The sequence below is a fragment of the Cebus imitator genome, unplaced genomic scaffold (genome assembly GCF_001604975.1).
Source record: "Cebus imitator isolate Cc_AM_T3 unplaced genomic scaffold, Cebus_imitator-1.0 Scaffold261, whole genome shotgun sequence".
Lineage (NCBI taxonomy): Eukaryota > Metazoa > Chordata > Mammalia > Primates > Cebidae > Cebus > Cebus imitator.
The window spans coordinates 3,920,389-3,937,170 of NW_016107576.1; the positions used below are offsets into that span (position 1 = coordinate 3,920,389).

Here is a 16,782-nt window from a genome sequence, read left to right on the forward strand (position 1 = left end):
TGGCTACCCCTAATTTCCTATAAGAGCCCACGGAATAGATCTTTTCTGTTTTTTTTTTTTTAATTGCCCAAATATAAAAACATTTGACTTGCTATTACTCTTAATGTAACTGTAGATCTTGTAAAAAAAGGTGAAGTGAAATTGAGCATCCATAAATCAAGCAAATGAATGCACAGAAAAGAACCAACAATACATATAGTCAAAAATATGTGTAGCCTTAAAGGAGGTCCTTGGCATGGTGTGTGTGTGTTTTAACATTATGCTTTTCATTAGGCTGGACTCTGTTTTGCAGGGAAGACAAATATTTCCGCATTAGAATTTTTCTTTCTCTCTTCCAATCCAAAAGAGAATTTCTTTTGTTGTTGTTAGTTTCTTTCTAAAAGGGAAGTAAATTAACATTGCTTTTCCCCCCATGAATATATGTGGTGAAAAGCTTGCAGAGTGTTTTGACTAAGCATGCAAAATGTTTTATTAATCAGAGGAACGGAGTAGAAATGAAGGCAGTACGTCTTTAAAAGTGCCTGGGTGCCCAGGTACACGGGGAGTTCCGTAAAACCGTTGACCAAGCACAATGTACGTAGACAAATGTCTTCTCATTGTGTGATGCGTGAAGGCCATGATAGATGGCTTCTAACAACAAAGCGTGGCCACAGAGACAAAATTAGTGTTGTTTTAATTACCAGTGTCTGTAATGTTATCTATCCATAACTGCCTGAAATAGACCGTCACAGAGGGTCAGAAGGCGACCTGACCTCATACTTCCACACACAGCTCTCTTATCGGTTCCGGAGTCGTTACAGCAGTGTGCTTAAAAAAAAAAAAAAAAAAGAAAAGAAAAGAAAAGGAAAGAAAAAGTTTAATGCTTCACTTGAAACATTTATTTATAACAAAAAAAATTGTTTCTTGTTTAAGGGAAGTGCCTTTATCTTTTTCTTTCAAAGCAGATCTTATTAAATGCTATTTGGAGATCAGAGTAATGGGTAGAAAATGGGACCGGCCTTGACATTCTTCAACAAAAGTTTACACTCTCGGAGTGGTGTTTTTTGTCAGTCACAAATAGCATGATGACACTAATGGGAAAGAGGGTTCTTTATTTTTGAAACCTCCTTGAGCTGAGATGGGCTGCTCTTCAGACATTAGTAAGTGTGTATATTGTGAAGATGAAGTATCCCTTACTTTCTGAGCTTGCGGGAGATGAAAGATAGCCCAGTTTTTGAAAATGGCCTGCGTGGCACATGCTATAAATGAGCACGGAAAGCAATCGAGCTAATAGATTACAGTAATTATCCAATCTTTGGCTAGTTTGTATTGGCAAACTATAAATACAGTACACATTAGAACAAGGTGCTTACAGAATGTACATGAAAGGTCATTGTAATTTGCAAGTCGCTAGTCATTAGAATATGCTAAAAACCATTGCTTCAGGGCTCAGATTTTAATGATGAATACATTGATTATTAAGTAGCAGAGGAAAAATGTACAAGAGCGGCTGTGGTGTAATGATAGGTCGCTTTATTTTGGGAAGGAAATCAACTCAGCTTCAGAATGCAGGCATTGAGGAATATAATTGCAGTGAGGAAAATTCCTCAGAGGAGCTTGGCACATATTAAAAGCAAAAACTTGAGACATGTTTGTGATAAGATTACTAATAAATCTCTGGTAAGTCTTAGACTCCTGACAATAATACAGCAACAGAGTACTTCATCTTCTCCAAGCTTTAGAATTTAAGATCAGTCACAAACAATCTAAATTACGACTGATACTAGGCAGATGCAGTACTGGATGATGTTGCTTGTCATAAATCTCTCGTTCCTTATATGCAAATTAAGCTCCATTTTAAAAGATAATTTTTCACATGGTGATCGCCTTTATTTGCGAAACGCTGGTGATTTTTAATGGGGAGAGAGAAAAAGCCAGGCTCTACATCCGGGAATGATTTCATGCAAGATGGGAGGCAGGAGCCTGTCATCTCGATGCTTTAGGTGGGGCACCTTGACCGGTTTTAGAGAGAAGTTAGGGACCAAGTTGGGCTTAGACACAGCCACGCTGTGCCTAGAAACTGTCTTGGCTGCTGGCTGTAAGGAATTCCCTGGGTTGCATGTATGTTTCAAGGCTTTCTGACTGTTAGATTTCACAGTGGTGTGCCTGATTCTGCTTGTTCTGGGACGGACGCATTTTCTCTGACAGTCACCTGCCTCCTGCTCTCCTCCTGCCCCACTCAGTCTTTGCTGGGGAGCTTGCCCTCTGCCTCTTGGACCTCAGTTCTCCTACCTGGCTAGGGGGCTGAAACCCACTCCTCACATAGCTGTCCTAGGTATCTTTTCCAAAAAGAACTCAACATAGAAATGGCCTGTAGTCCCGAGTCAACCGTGTGCCAACTGTTATCACTTTTTTCTTTCTTTCTTTTTTTTTTGTATGTGTGTTTTAAGAGCAAAGCAGCAGCTTACCTCTGGGTCCTGATAGATAGAGAGGGAATGGCTTGTTTTTCCTCATCACAGTCTGTTCTCATGAAATGTTTGTCTCTGAAGCCCTGAATTTTTACTGCAGGGCTGCTGATGGGAAACTTGGAAAGAATAAAAAAAAATTTAAAGAGTGGGAAGCATCTGCCTTTTCTGAAATCCATCATTCCTCTACGTCATCCCTGGACCTCGAGGTTTATAGGAGATGCTTGGCCTCTTTGTTGAAGCCACAGGGCAGTGAGGCCAGGTGTGTTGAAGGCCTCTCCAGGGCCCCAGAGACAGGGATCCTGGCTGGCATTTATCTGACGAAAGAGTAAATTAAGGGGGTTTTCACACCATACTGGGTTCACCAGGGTAGCTTGGCAGCAGGGTGCTTAGAATAGTTTTATTCTATATACACCTCCAAAGAAATATCAGGACCAAGGGGCAGGTAGCCAAGTGTTTTCTAATGGGTAGCAGCATCACCCAGGAAATCACCCTGGGTCCAACCAGAGATTGGGCAAATTCTTCTTTTCCCCTGGTGCTATCAAGATGGAACTCCTCCTATTTTTCCACTGTTTTCTTGGGAATACATTGGCAGGTCCCAGGGAAGTATTGAGAAGTCTGCATTTGTACTTCTCTTTGTCTTTCTGTCATTCTAACCCCACACCCTGCACATGCACAGCCACACACACACAGATACACACACGCACACACACACTCGCTCTCTTTCTCTCTCCCCCTCTCTCCCTGTCTCGCTGCGCCCTCTCCAAATTAACGAACTTAAAACAAAAACCAAGCGCTTGTTGATCAGTGCTGACAAACCTGTTCCAGGAGGAAGGGACTAGTGGCTCCTCGGGGGCAGATGCGCAGGGACCAGGTGGAACGGCACATCCCTCTGGGTCCCCTGTAGCTAGTCATTTTATCAGCCTGCGCATTAAGGGGCAACACCACGCAAGGGTAAGAGTATAAACATGCTTTACAATTCTCAGCTCCCTAGCGTAAGAATACTTCCCGCGTGGATGTAAATTTACAACACGTGCTTATCAAATGTGAAAATGCTTGCAAATCAGAAACAAACTTAAGGGTGAGCATATTTCAGTGATGGCTTTTGCAAGGGCTGTGCTTGATGTTGGGCTATAATCTTGTTCCTCTTTAGTTTCTACATGAAGTGTCTTTCCACGGTTTGCCACAGGGAGAATTACGATGGCTGAGCCTCAGACACTGGTGTGAGGATGCAGATTTGTTTAATGAAATCCGTATTTACCATTGGGTTGCAAACACAGCTAATACACCCTACATTCGAAAAAGAGATCTGCACTCTCAGAACTAATATTTTCATTAATTGTGTATTTCTACCAGAAGGCAGACATCATCTAACCATCTTTGCAGCGTAACTGCACCTGTGATAGAAACGTTTTTCAACCGTCCCGTTCTCGATGAGTAAAATGTGTTGTATTTGTAACATAAGGCAATAACTTCCTTTCCTGGATTTGCCTGTCCTAAGTGGTGAATTCTCCAGTATAATCGGGCTATGTGTGTTCTTTTCTGATTTGCACTTTTTGTTTTGCAGTTTTAAAACAGTCCCCACCCCTTTGTCCCCCAAATCTTTAAGATTTGCTTGTAAGATGTACTTGTGCAGGAAGTAATTAGCCTGTTACAGAGATATTAATTAACATGTTGAAAATGCTTTCTTTATTAATAAGAAATTCACACATTCTATTGAAATTAATTTGTAGAGTTTAAAATTAATTTATCGCGGCCTTTGATGACCTCAGATCTACGAAGACAAAACTGGAGTATTGTACTAACTGTTAAACCATTCATTAAACATTTTATGCAAATAGTGTTTGTTTATAAACAAATTAACTGCAAGGATTTTCAAAACAGGTGCTGTGTTGTGAATGCGTACTAAATGATGTGGTACTGAAAGAATTAATTAGACCTTCAAATGTAATTAGTTGCAATAATTTGCGTGATTAGCGGCTTGGTTAAGAAGTAAGACACACACATTGTAATGCATGGGAGAGTCACTGCAGTAGCTTTGTTTTTCATATGGTGAGGATGAGTCTTCTCCATGTTTCGGAAATTTTTCAAAAAATTGCTGACATAGCTGCAGTTAATTGCCAAGTATCCTGTGGGGGGTAATGTTGTTGTTGTCGTCTTTTTTCCCTCTTTCTCCGTTGGCTTCTTGCAATGCGGAGCCACTGGATGCAATGCTGTTTATTTGCACCTTTATGAATTTTTAAAAGAGAAAGTTGTTAACCCCAGATCTTTTCCTCCCCAGAGGATATGACAATACTTAACACTTTGAGGGTTAAAAGACAGTACACAATTATTATAAGCCAAATGAAACATGTCCTGTATTTCAAGAGCGGCTGTGATCGCTCAGGGAATAGCGGCAGTCATTTTTTTCTTGACATTGCAGTGGAAGTGTCTCTTCTGTTCTTTGGGAAGATGGGCCGCTGCTCTGCACAGTTTAGTCTGATGGGCCACAGAAACTGGTACTTGTCACTGCTGATGGTTTGTTGACATGAGGCCTGTGTTCTAGAGGCAAGGCCATTGAGATCCCTGGGACCGCAGCATTCAGCTAGATTTATTCTCTAGGGCTATGTTGCTGTGAGATGGCATTCAATGTTTTAGGGACCCTCGGACCTCTAAGCTCTGTGCTGAGACCTTACATAGCACAGCCCTGCTTTGAAGGATCCTGGTGAAAACTAGACCAGAGCGATTTCATTTCTTCATTTGTTCAGATGCATCTAAGCACGCATGAGAATCAAAAGACTGTAAGGAGCTTCTCCTATTTGCCGATGTTGTAATTTCTCTTTCTCTGGTTGATGAAATGCTAGGGAAAAGGGATAGCCAGTTGGACTAGAGTGCAGTTATTGGGACTAGTGCTGCTCTAATTATTGGACTGGAGTACAAGTGCTGCTCCAGTAAAGGTCCTCTGCAACACCACCATGCATCCGCTCGGGGATGAGTAAACGCAGACTGATGAGCCAGCTCTCTGAAGTGCCCGACTTCACTGCATCCTGTTAACTTTCCAAGAACACTAAGTTCTCCCCGTCATGAGAGACACGAGGTGAACTTCGCCTTGGGAGATGGAGGCTGCGTGGCCCTCGGGAGCTGACCTGCAGGGTGTTGAACCTCAGGAAATACCAGCAAAAGAACTTGGCACAATTCATTATTCCAGGCATTGGAATCCTGAGAAAGAGCTACGATGCATTCCATGTCCTCTTGATTTGGGGACTATCCAAGTGGAAAGGGGACACTCTGGGCTTCTGGCCTACGGTGTGCACAAGCATAACAGTGGCATTTATTTAAGGTGCAAACGGAGTATTTAATCCATTCTAACCAGGAGGCACCAAGGCCCTGTCGTAGGCTCCAGGGGAATGCAGTAGTGACTTGTACAGATGATGTCCTTTGCTCATGGAGCTTCATTGAATGCAAAGGCAAACAAGCAGATGCCAAATCTCAGACAATTTCAGCTATGGAGAAATATGAACTTGGCTGATTTCTCCTTATTCAAGTGCACAATTCCTGTTGAAGTGCCTCTGAACAACTGTTGCTCTTCAGCCCTCACTGGGCCATGGCGACATTTTATACTGGAGGAGACAGGATAGAGGGAGTGGTAGTTGGTTAAGAGGTGAGCCAGGATTCTAAAATAAGCCTATTGTGTGCCTGTGTGTGTGTGTGATGTATGTTCCCGAAACCTACTAAATGACAGAAAGGCTTGAAACGCATGGTTTCATATTTTATGAAGGCTCCTTTGCTCAGGGAGAGTTGAATTATCTCATCTCTTGCCTACCACATTGAATGACCTTGGGCAGGGATGGGGTGAAATCTGATTTCCCTTCCAGCTATAGACATCAAGGACTTTACTGTTGGCCTGGGAAAGGTTGAGGATCTAGAGACGAAAACTTGTGAGTTTCCGTAAGACCACAGCTTTCCCTCCTTTGAATTTCTTGGCAGTGTTTGATTCGATTCATCCTCATTTTCAGCTGGTGTTTGCAAAGCAGTCTTTAAAATAGGGCCTTTTGCGATGATGTTTGAACTTGAACAAAATTAACATTTGCGTGTCATCAGTAGCTGCAGTGCATCATTCTGGGCAGTGAAGGATGAAAAGTCAAGAATGTGGGCCGCTTGATTAAAATGAACAATCCAGGAAAGTTCAGAAAGATGGATACGTAGAGCTGGCCTGCTAATTTATGTGACTCGATTCCAATTGCAAAGGAACATTTTTTTTTCCCCTCTGAAACTTTTAAGAAATTAGGTTTTAAAGCTGAACGGGTGCACCACTCAACTTAAAATAGAAGAGAATTTGATTTTATGTGGTGCCTTTCACATTTCTGCACTCTATATAATACCACACATCAGAGCTCCTGGCTGCAGGGTGGCTGGGAGGCAGGGCTGGGTTGAATGATTCCTAAGAAGGGGATGAACAACCACCTCCTTTGCAAAACACTTGGAAGGAGCTTCCTGTGGGGTTTTAAAGCCTCTCTCTTCGAGGCCTTTGCACATTTTCTCCCTCCTTGGACTGTGAACATGAAGCAAATATTTACTGGGGTCTCAGGAGCTCTGCACACAAATTGTCCTCTGTGTGCAAATACCATCCTAAATATTTATTGGGACCTTAGCACCTCTGCCCACAAATTGTCCTCTGCATGCAAATACCATCCCGTCCTAGAAGATTCAACTAGAATGTTGTCTCCTGCTCCCCAAGGTAACATTCATAGTTTTTTCCTCTGCAGTAACCTCTGCGGTCGTATTATCAATTCTTGGGCTATGTTGTGTGTGTCCTTGGGAAAAGAACTGCCCTAGACGGAGCTTCACCTGCACATTGGAGCCACACGTAGGATTGCCTGAAGGTAGCGGGAGAGAGCTCCAACTAAATGCCCAGCGTGCAGGCCCTTGATAAAAGTCAACATACCCTCTTGCTTCCTCTACCCTTGCATGGGGAGGAGTGCTGACGAGCAGACAACAGGCAAATGAAACCTGTCTCCCTCCCCACAGGCTGGAAGAGGACTAACAACAAGTCACGGATGGTCCCACATGTCAGGTATTCTTGAATCCCCACCTGATGGCAATCAGTTGGAACTGATTTGAGAACAGACACATCGTTCACATGCTACCGTGCAAGTCCCAAAGAGAGACCTAGCTGTTTTCCTTCCTGGTGTATGTATGACATACAGAATGCTATTTAAATATGTGTTCCGGTGATTTCTGCTTAAGCATGCATTGGGTAAAAAAGTTAAAAATGGGGAGATTCCCTTAGACTGAGGGAGCTGGAGCTGGAGCTAAGTTGCAAAAAAGGAGGAAGTGACTATCCAGAGGAATCTAGGGGATCTCTTAGGGTCTCACTGCCCAGGACACAGAACTGGGGGCTCTGTGGTAGGAGGGCTTGGGCAATGTTAAAAAATAAGGAAATAATCTGAAGAACCACAATGATTAATACTAACACTCATCTTCAAAGAGCCATGAGATCTTTAGTATCTACAAAATATATGAGGCTTCAGTTGAAATTTTTATCAGAGAGATGCAGCTGGGGTTTTATTTCATCTTCACTCAGCTGAAGGCAACCTTGAGGGCTGGATGGAAGGGGATTGAGGTGGGTGGAGCGAGGTCTGAGGATAGAGAAGCAATATCCCAGCGTGGGCACCTTGGGAAGCTTGGCATTCTGCGTTGGTGTACAGAAAAGTACAACAGGGGGCTTGTTTGGTATCAGATACTGCTGGCTTGAATAAGAGCAGCCTTGGGTGTCACTTACTCGACTAGGTGACTTCTCCCGGCCTCAGTTTCCTCCTTTTTCCTTTTTTGAGATACAGTCTCCCTCTGTCACACAGGCTGGAATGTAGTGGCATGATCTTGGCTCACTGCAAACTCCGCCTCCCGGGTTCAAGCAATTCTCCTGCCTCAGCCTCCCAAGTAGCTGGGATTACAGGCACGTGTCACCAAGCCCGACTAATTTTTGCATTTTTAGTAAAGATGGGGTTTCACCATGTAGGTCAGGCTGGTCTCGAACTCCTGACCTCAGGTGATCTGTCTACCTTGGCCTCCAAAAGTGTTGGGATAACAGGCACGAGCTACTGCACCTGGCCAATTTCCTCTTTTGAATACGGGTAACGTATGAGCTCTACTATGCAGGGTTTTTCTAAGGACTAAAGAGAACCTAAGATAGGGTCCTATGTGTAAGCAGAAATCACCCGAACACATATTTGAACAGCATTCTGTCCTGATAGCATTCTGCCCTAGATAGGGCTTGCGGAGAACACTCAACAAGTGCATGTGAATATGCATAGTAATGTTATTTCCTCTGATTTTCAAGTGCAGATTTCAGTTTGGGGCCTGTCCCTTCCCCACTTCCTCTCTCCACTCTGTTTTGAAGAGCTAGTTGCTTTTCAAGGGAGCTGTTGATGGACTGTGTTATGTTGTAGGTTCTAGCCTGAACATCTCCAAGGATCAATTTTGGAAGCACACACATACACAAAGAAGTTTGAGGTGTGAGAGCACTAACACTGGGGAGAGGCTCAAAGAAGAGGCAACGTCATCTGATTCGAGTAGGAATCCATTGATCTTGGCTCCAGTAGGGACTCATCGTCAGCATTTGTTGGTTTGGTCAGTTTCCCTGGAAGGTAAGGGGTGAACCCATCCGGGCCAGTGGCGTTGCCAAGCAGAGTGTTTTTACTTGGAAATTCCTTTCCACATTTGAGGCATAGCGATGACTCGTCTGACTCTCACTTTTCATCTCGTTTCCTCTGGGGCAATTCCCTCTGGAGCCAGTGCCCAGATGTGTGTGTGTGTGTGTGTGTGTGTGTGTGTGTGTGTGTGTGTGTTTTCCATTGGCAAGATGGAAGAGATGTTGCAGAAAAAGTTTCTCTGCTTCCCAAGCATCAGCAAATTCAAGTGAGCGTCCAAAGGTAATTGTATTAGGCAACATGCTAGTCTTACTCTAATGGCCTTACAAGCTCCAATGATAAAGTGTGTATGTTCCAATGATTATAGGAATTTTATTTTCATCTGGTTTTTATATTGCTATAAATATTTTGCATTTACCAAATAAAGTGGTTGCTATGTAGAGATCATAACTTCTGGGACCTAAATTTGCTTCAGATGATAGGCAAATTATAGAGTACAATATGTGATCAAACAGCAGTATGGAAAACTTAAATAGAGTGAGCCCTGAGGACGAAGCCTGCTTAAAACTATGGGGGATGGAATAAATGGGAGTTTTAGCAAAGCTATCGCTGATTCCAGCAGATAAATTATGCTCTGCCTTTTTGTATCTCTTTGGGACTGTACTACATAAATTATGACCAAATATAATTTAGGCTATCAGCCTATATTTCTGAACATCCATCTTGTACATTTTAAGTACAAAATTACCATTTTGCAGAAGTATAAAATTGAGACAAATTTTTTTCCATCTGTGCATTTAACTTCTGCATACTTTATAGCAGCTAACGGGTTCGAGAGGACCTCATTACCATCCGGAGGGGACGTTAGCCCCGCGACTATATAACTGTATTAAGATCTACATAAACGGGAATAAAGTTCGAGGGACAGTGGAATGTGGAATTATATATTCTTTCTTAAATGGAGATGTAACTTTTATATAAAACTGCTCATCGCTGCTTTTCTGAATAAGAGTCGCTGTTTATACATTGAAACTTGCTGATGGAGGAGGCTGTGTTTAGGAAAACTCCTTTCAAAACATGAGGAAAAAGGCAGGCTCTTGGTGACAAAGGGGACCTTCCAGAGAACCCTTGGCCATGGGAGCTAAAGTCCGGTCTTGAACTCTGGTGTGGCTCACAGAGATGACAGTGGTTTCTAGGAGCCTCATTCTATTGCCCCCCCAAGCACCGCCTCTTCAGATTTCTGAGTGATGTGAGTGGGAAAGTCAGACAGTCCCTGTGTTCACCCGTCAGGGATGAGGCTCCCTCACTGGCTTCTTGGGAGGCCTGGGTCTGGGTGGGGGACTGCACTGGACTATGGAGTAATGCGAACAGGCAGGGATTTTTTCGGGGAAGAACCAAGTCCACTTCCCCTGACAATTGCAGGTCTTCTGAGGGCAAATCTCTGGCCAGGGACCAGGGCAGCCCTGGTTTCTTCCATACAGACCTGGATTTCTTCACAATTTAGGGTAGCATTGCTCTGACAGCTGTGGTTGCATCTTAGGACAAGTTTCCCTGTCCTCAGGAGGAACCCAAGACAGTGACAAGCCTTAGAGCTCACTGTAGGCTTGATGCTTTCTTGGATTCCCCAAATTCAGGGAAATTGCATCCAGCAGGGGAACTTCGGCTCTTTGCATCACCAAGGAAGTGGCTGGTAAAGGAGGTGACAAGAGGCAGAACCCACTGAGACCTGGGAACCAGGATCTATCAAGCCTGGGTGTCCCAGCCTGGGGCAGGGGATGTCACTCAATCATCCTCTCATTAACTATTCAGCTAATGCTTATTGAGGACCTACTATGGGGCAGGCAGGTTCCACTTCAGTGACGAAGATACTTTTGGGCTTGCCGGGTTGTTTGAGCTGGAATGGAGCCTCCTGCAGTTCACAGCAGGGCTCAGTGGCAGCTGCGGGGTGATGTTGAGACTTTGGACTCTTCGTGCCAAGTGGACAGCACCGTATAATCTTCACCTCATGTCCTGTCCTTCCTTTATAGACACTCGTTAGTGTTTTTTGAAAGATCTTAGAGAATTTCTCCCCTTAATCTTCCTTTGCTTCTGTATATGATTTCATTTCCCCTCTCCCTTAAACGAGTTTTTCGTTTTTCTTTTTCCCATGTCTTTTCTCTGCTCCTGAGTGTGTGTCTTTTCTTTTTCATTTCATCTGTGTTTTGGCCTCTGTTCTTTGACCTTCCCCCCACCCCCGTGACCGAATTGCAGAATGAACATATATTTCAGCCAAACAAGGTGGCTCGTTGGTCTGCTTGAGGTGAGGTGTCGCAAGCTTAGTCCCTTGAGGGGCTGTAGTCCAAGTGGAGAGAGGCTGACCAGGTGCACAGGGAATGGACAGTCAGGGCTCCTGTCCAGCTGGAGGTCTGGGCATCAGTCCTTGCTGTGGAACATTCAGAGATGGGAACAATGATACCAGACACGGAGAGGAGTCATCGCATAGGTCAAATAACACACCAGATCCCTGGTTCCTCCCCATGTTAGGGAAAATCAAATGAGACTACAGAGAAAAAAGAGCTTATGAAGAGACGGATGCTATCTCTGCTCTATAGGAGTGGCATTGGAAGGACAGAAGTCCCAGCTCTGTTTGGTTGTTGAGCACACTGCTGTAAGAAAGCATCAATAGAAACTTCTTTCATGGATAAGCTCTGGTCATGTTTACAATGCAAGATTTCTTTCTTTCTTTCTTTTTTTTTTTTTAGACAGAGTTTTGCTCTGTCACCCAGGCTGGAGTGTAGTGGCTGCAGAGGTGCTATTTCAGCTCACTGCAACTTCTGCCTCCCGAGTTCAAGCAATTCTTACGTCTCCACCTCCTGACTAGCTGGGATTATAGGCATGTGCCACCATGTCCGGCGAATTCTTGTATTTTTAGTACAGACAGGGTTTTGCCATCTTGGCCAGGCTAATCTTAAGCTCCTGGCCTCAAGTGATCCACCCACCTCAGCCTCCAAAAGTGCTTGGATTACAGATATAAGCCACTGCACCTGGCTACAGATTTTTCATTTTTCAGAGGGGAACAACTCACAGGGGTGCCTGGGGGGCTGTATCCAGGGTTGGCTCTCCTGAAGGGGCTCAGAGCTCGCTATAGGCTTGACACTGTCTTGGGTTCCCCAAATTTGGGGAAAATGCATCCAGCAGGGAAAACTCGGCTCTTTCCATCATTGAGGAAGTGGCTGGCAAAGGAGGCACTAAGAGGCAGAACCCACTGAGACCTGGAAACCAGGATCTACCAAGACTGGGTGTCCCAGCCTTGGACAGGGGATGTTCACTCAATCATCCCCTCATTAGCTAGTCAGCTAATGTTTACTGAGGACGTACTATGAGCTCCGCAGGTTCTACTTCAGTGATGAAGATACACCTATATCTTGCAGACCACCAGATAATAAGCAAGTGATGTAACGCATAAATTTAAAAAATTCCAGTTTGTGATAACTGCTGTTGAGACTTTCTTCAAAAGAAGATCGGACATATCATTTAGAAAGTGCCTCTAGTTGGTGGCTACACTGGGGTGAGTGGTGGGAAGTCCACTCTGAGGTGGTGACTCCTGGGCTGAAGCCTGTTGGATGAGAAGGAGCCGGCCGTGGATGGCGGAGCAGTAGAGGGGACCACATGGGGATGGCTGGCTAAGACACCACCTCTGTTGGCTCCGTCATCCTCTGTCCCTGGGCTTACTCATGACAGCTCTGAGGGTAACCACAGGAGATCCTGGAATCAACCTGGCGAGGAGGCAGGGTAGGATTGTGGTAGGTTCAGAGGAGTTGGTCACTGTCCCAAGGTCACACAGTGAGTGAGTGACAGAGGGGGCATCTGAATGGCGGCTTCCTGGTCAGACTTCCTCCCACTGTTCCTTCTGTGTTTTCAGGTTCAGATGGAGATGCAAACCATGGAGGCTGCCATGAGAGGCACGGGCTGTGTGTCATTTCCTGTTCATGACCTTATAAGCCATGGGCAGCGGTTTTGAGAGTTGTAGCAACATCAGACCCTCTTGAGGAGGGTGCTTTTTCCCAGGGGCTGCCTACTGACACTCCCCCAGGCTGTGACATTGTGCACCAGAAAGGCTGCCTCATTTCTAGCGGGGTGAATGTGGATGGAGACCCTGCCCTGTTCACTGGAGTGCAACCACCCTGTGGCTCAAGCATGGCCATAAGTCCCCTGCAAATAGCGAGCCCAGAAGAGCTGGGGGCTGTCTCTGTCCATTCATTAACACTCAGCTTCTCTCTTAATCCAGAGCTTGGGTGCAGAACAGGTGCAGGCAGGGATCAGCTTTGAGCAAGGACAGATGGACACCACCACACAGCATCAATGACTCTATTTTTTTCCCCAAAGCCCAAGGTCGGATCTTTGGCAGAACCTGGGTTATTAGAGCTGAGACCAGCTCTCACCACCTGCAGGTGCTGGGGAAACTACTCATTCATTTGCCAAGAGAAACACAACCCCCTGACCTGGAAATGCACCCACTGGCTTTATCAGCACTCTTTCTTCTTGTGATGGATCATGCCAGGAAGCCAGGCTGTAATCCGAAACCACCCTATCAAATCCCCTTGGGAAACAAGACAGTGGGTCCTTGTCATGAGCATATTCTTTTGCTGAAGGAGATGTCCAGCCAGTTTGGAGTGAAACCTGAGATGTGTGTGAAGAGCTTGAACTGGTACCTGGGATGGCAGGGGGAAACGGGGTGGGTTGTCAGTGGAAGCCTGGGACCACCACCATCCAGGGACAGGTCAAGAACGAGGAAGCCATGGGTGGAACTGAGCTGGAGTGGTCACAGAAGAAGGAAGAAAACCCGAGGCCAAGGGGGTAGACAGTTTTAAGATGGCAGGAGTGGTCAGTGGTGATGAACACAGCAGAGATGTCCAACTACACAAGCACTGCGGAGTGGGTGCCCATGAGATCTGCCTATGGGAAGGTCACTGATGACAGGACCTAGTGAGGGGGAGGAGGTCATCATGTTAAGGGTGGTTAGTTTGTTGGTTTAGGGTAGGAGTGCTTTAGCCAGCGGTGATGGAGAGAATAGAGTGGTGTAGACAGAGGACCATGGGTGACAGGGAAGAGCAGAGAGGTTGGTCTTCAGTGGTGGGCGAGACTGGCAGGAAGGTGTCACCATGAATGTTGCTAAGTTTGAAGGTGGAAGGATGAAGTCACAAGAGCCATTGGGAGGAATGAAATAGGAAGCTGAAAACAGGCAGAAAGCCCTAATGGAGGGACCCAGGGCTCCGTGGAGATGGGGGCCCACGTGTAGTGCTACCCAGTGGTGAGATTCTTACCATTAGCGCCCAGTCATGTGGGTGCAGAGTGAGAGGAGGAGGGTTGAGCAGGGTGCAATCTCAGCAGGTGTAAGGACAAAAAAGAGATGCAGGAGAACTGAGTGCTCAGCTGAGAGCAATGCAGTCAGATGAACCAGTGTGGGTTCTGGGCTGTGCGGCAGGAAGAAGGACTGATGCAAGGGGCAGGGGGCTTGCATCACTTCCCTGCAGGTCTCTGGGAAGAAAACTAGGTGTCTGAAGCCTGGGAGGAAAGGCGGCTGTGGTCAAGGGGTGGACATGGGGATGTTGGAGTTCACTACTCCCTCCACCCTGTGGTGATGACACCATTCTGGGACAATGCTCAGTAAAGGTGGCTGAAGTGGAAGAGCTCACAGGTTGGAATCCTCACTTTCTTGCTTGAGATTGAGAAAGACACTCCACCTCTCTGGGCTTCCTCTTCAAATGGCAGTAACGATGATACTTCCACGATAGAGTTGTGTTACCGTATGGCAAAGCCGAAGCAAGTCGGAGCCTGGATGAAATGACCCATATGGTACCTTAGAACAGGGCAATGCTTAATAAATGATCAGCGCTGTCATCATCATCATCATGATGTCATGGAACCAGGATTCTAGAAGGCGCTGTGGCAGGGAGTGGGAGGATGACTGACAGGGGAAGAACTAGGAAAGAGGACACAGTAAGAGATGGAAACAGGAGCAGGTTTAAGGGCCAGGTGTGAGGAGGAAGCATTGCAGGTCCCCCTGACTGCGTGTGTTACCGAGATGGGAGCTTGTCTGGCCCTGGGTTTCTGATCTAGGCCCAGCCGAGGGTCTGTGGTAGAGCCTGGCCAGCTGTGAGGAAGACGGTGAGTGCCCCTGCAGGTGGGACCTGCCCTTGCATGTCTGGGGCATGGGTGGACCACATGCCTCGATGTGCTGCAAGGCAGGGCCGTGGGAGTTTACGATGTGTAAACCCAAGTGCTGCTTTCTTCGTTGCCCTGTGCCTCAGTTTCCCCACATGTGCCATTAAAAAATTGGAGAAGGTCACGTTTTAGTTCCTTTCTGTACTGCCATCCTCTGATTCCAAGTCTTCCTTTGCTGATGTTCCGTGTGGTGAGAAGCTCAGGTGGATGAAGTCACGTGGCTCTATGGGCATCAGGTGGTTCCCTTAACAAAAGGATGGTGATTCATACACGGCCGTGAGCAAACCATCTGCGTAGCTCAGGGCTGCTGGAATACAGAGTGGAAACATGTTGGGGCAAAATAAGCCCAGTCCTCAAAGAGAGAAGGCTCCAAGATGAATTGTACCCGTAGGACAGTGGGGAATGTCCCATAGGTTTTCTGGGACCTCCTTGAGCACTGTCTGTGGGTGGTCTTACCTGACAGAACCAAGGGGTGAATAAAAATGGATGTGGGTCTGGGGAGGGAAGGAGAGGAAGTCCGAGGCATGGCCTCACTGTTCCAGCTTTCTGTATCGGTGCTGAAGACCTTGACCTCTGCTTCAGATGGCAAGTTCAATCTTGCAAATTGGTTAGCAAGTGGGATTTGTTGTCCTCTCCAGTAGGTTTGGGGGCAATGGGAAGCATGTCTCATATCATTGACTTATTTGTGGAGTCCCAGGAGGTCTTGGCAACTGGCTCTAAGGTCACTGAGAGGAAGCAAAACCCTTCTAGCTGCCCCCCATCATGCACACCCATGCCTGGGCATGCGCAGCCAGGATGCTGAGGACATGAACTTGGAGACACAAGGAGGCTTGTTTTGGAACAGCAGGACAAGGAGCAGGGAAGCGAAATGCAAATTGGAAATACCAGTGGCCTCAGTGAGATGTCTGACACCAGTCAGAATGCCTATCACTAAGAAGTAAAAACACAACAGATGTTGGCATGAATGTGGAGAAAAGGGACTGCCTGTATGTTGTTCGTGGGAATGTAAATTAGTTCAGTCTCTATGGAAAACAGTATGGAGATTTCTCAAAGAAATAATAGCAGAACTACCATTTAATCTGCAGTCTCACTACTGGATATCTACCCCCCCCAAAAGAAATCATTATATTATTCATCAAGTATATATTAATCATTATAATGGATATTCATATTCATTACAGCACTGTATATATTATTATATAATATATTCACTGCAGCATCATTTACAATAGCAAAGTCATGGAACCAGCCTTAATGCCCATCAACAGTTGACTGGATAAGGAAAATGTGGGACATACACACCACGGAATATTACACAGCCACGAAAAAGAATAAGGTTGTCCTTTGCAGCAACGTGGGTGCTGCTGGAGGCCATTATCCTAGAACCAAAAACCATGTGTTCTCACTTATAAGTGGGAGCTAATCGGTGAGAACACACGGACATAAAATGGGGATAACAGACACGGGGGACTTCAAAAGGGTGGAGAGTGTGCGTAAGGAAGGGA

The 16,782-nt window shown here is 45.7% G+C and overlaps 1 long non-coding RNA gene across 1 annotated transcript; it reads right to left on the reverse strand.

The window, feature by feature from the left end:
- Positions 1-444: 444 nt before the first annotated feature.
- LOC108283519 lies at positions 445-14,942 on the reverse strand. Its single transcript, XR_005195669.1, has 3 exons — positions 14,797-14,942; positions 2,448-2,761; positions 445-807 (listed from the first exon to the last, which is right to left on the reverse strand). It is a non-coding gene; the product is annotated as an uncharacterized LOC108283519 (long non-coding RNA).
- Between the last annotated feature and the right edge of the window lie 1,840 nt (positions 14,943-16,782).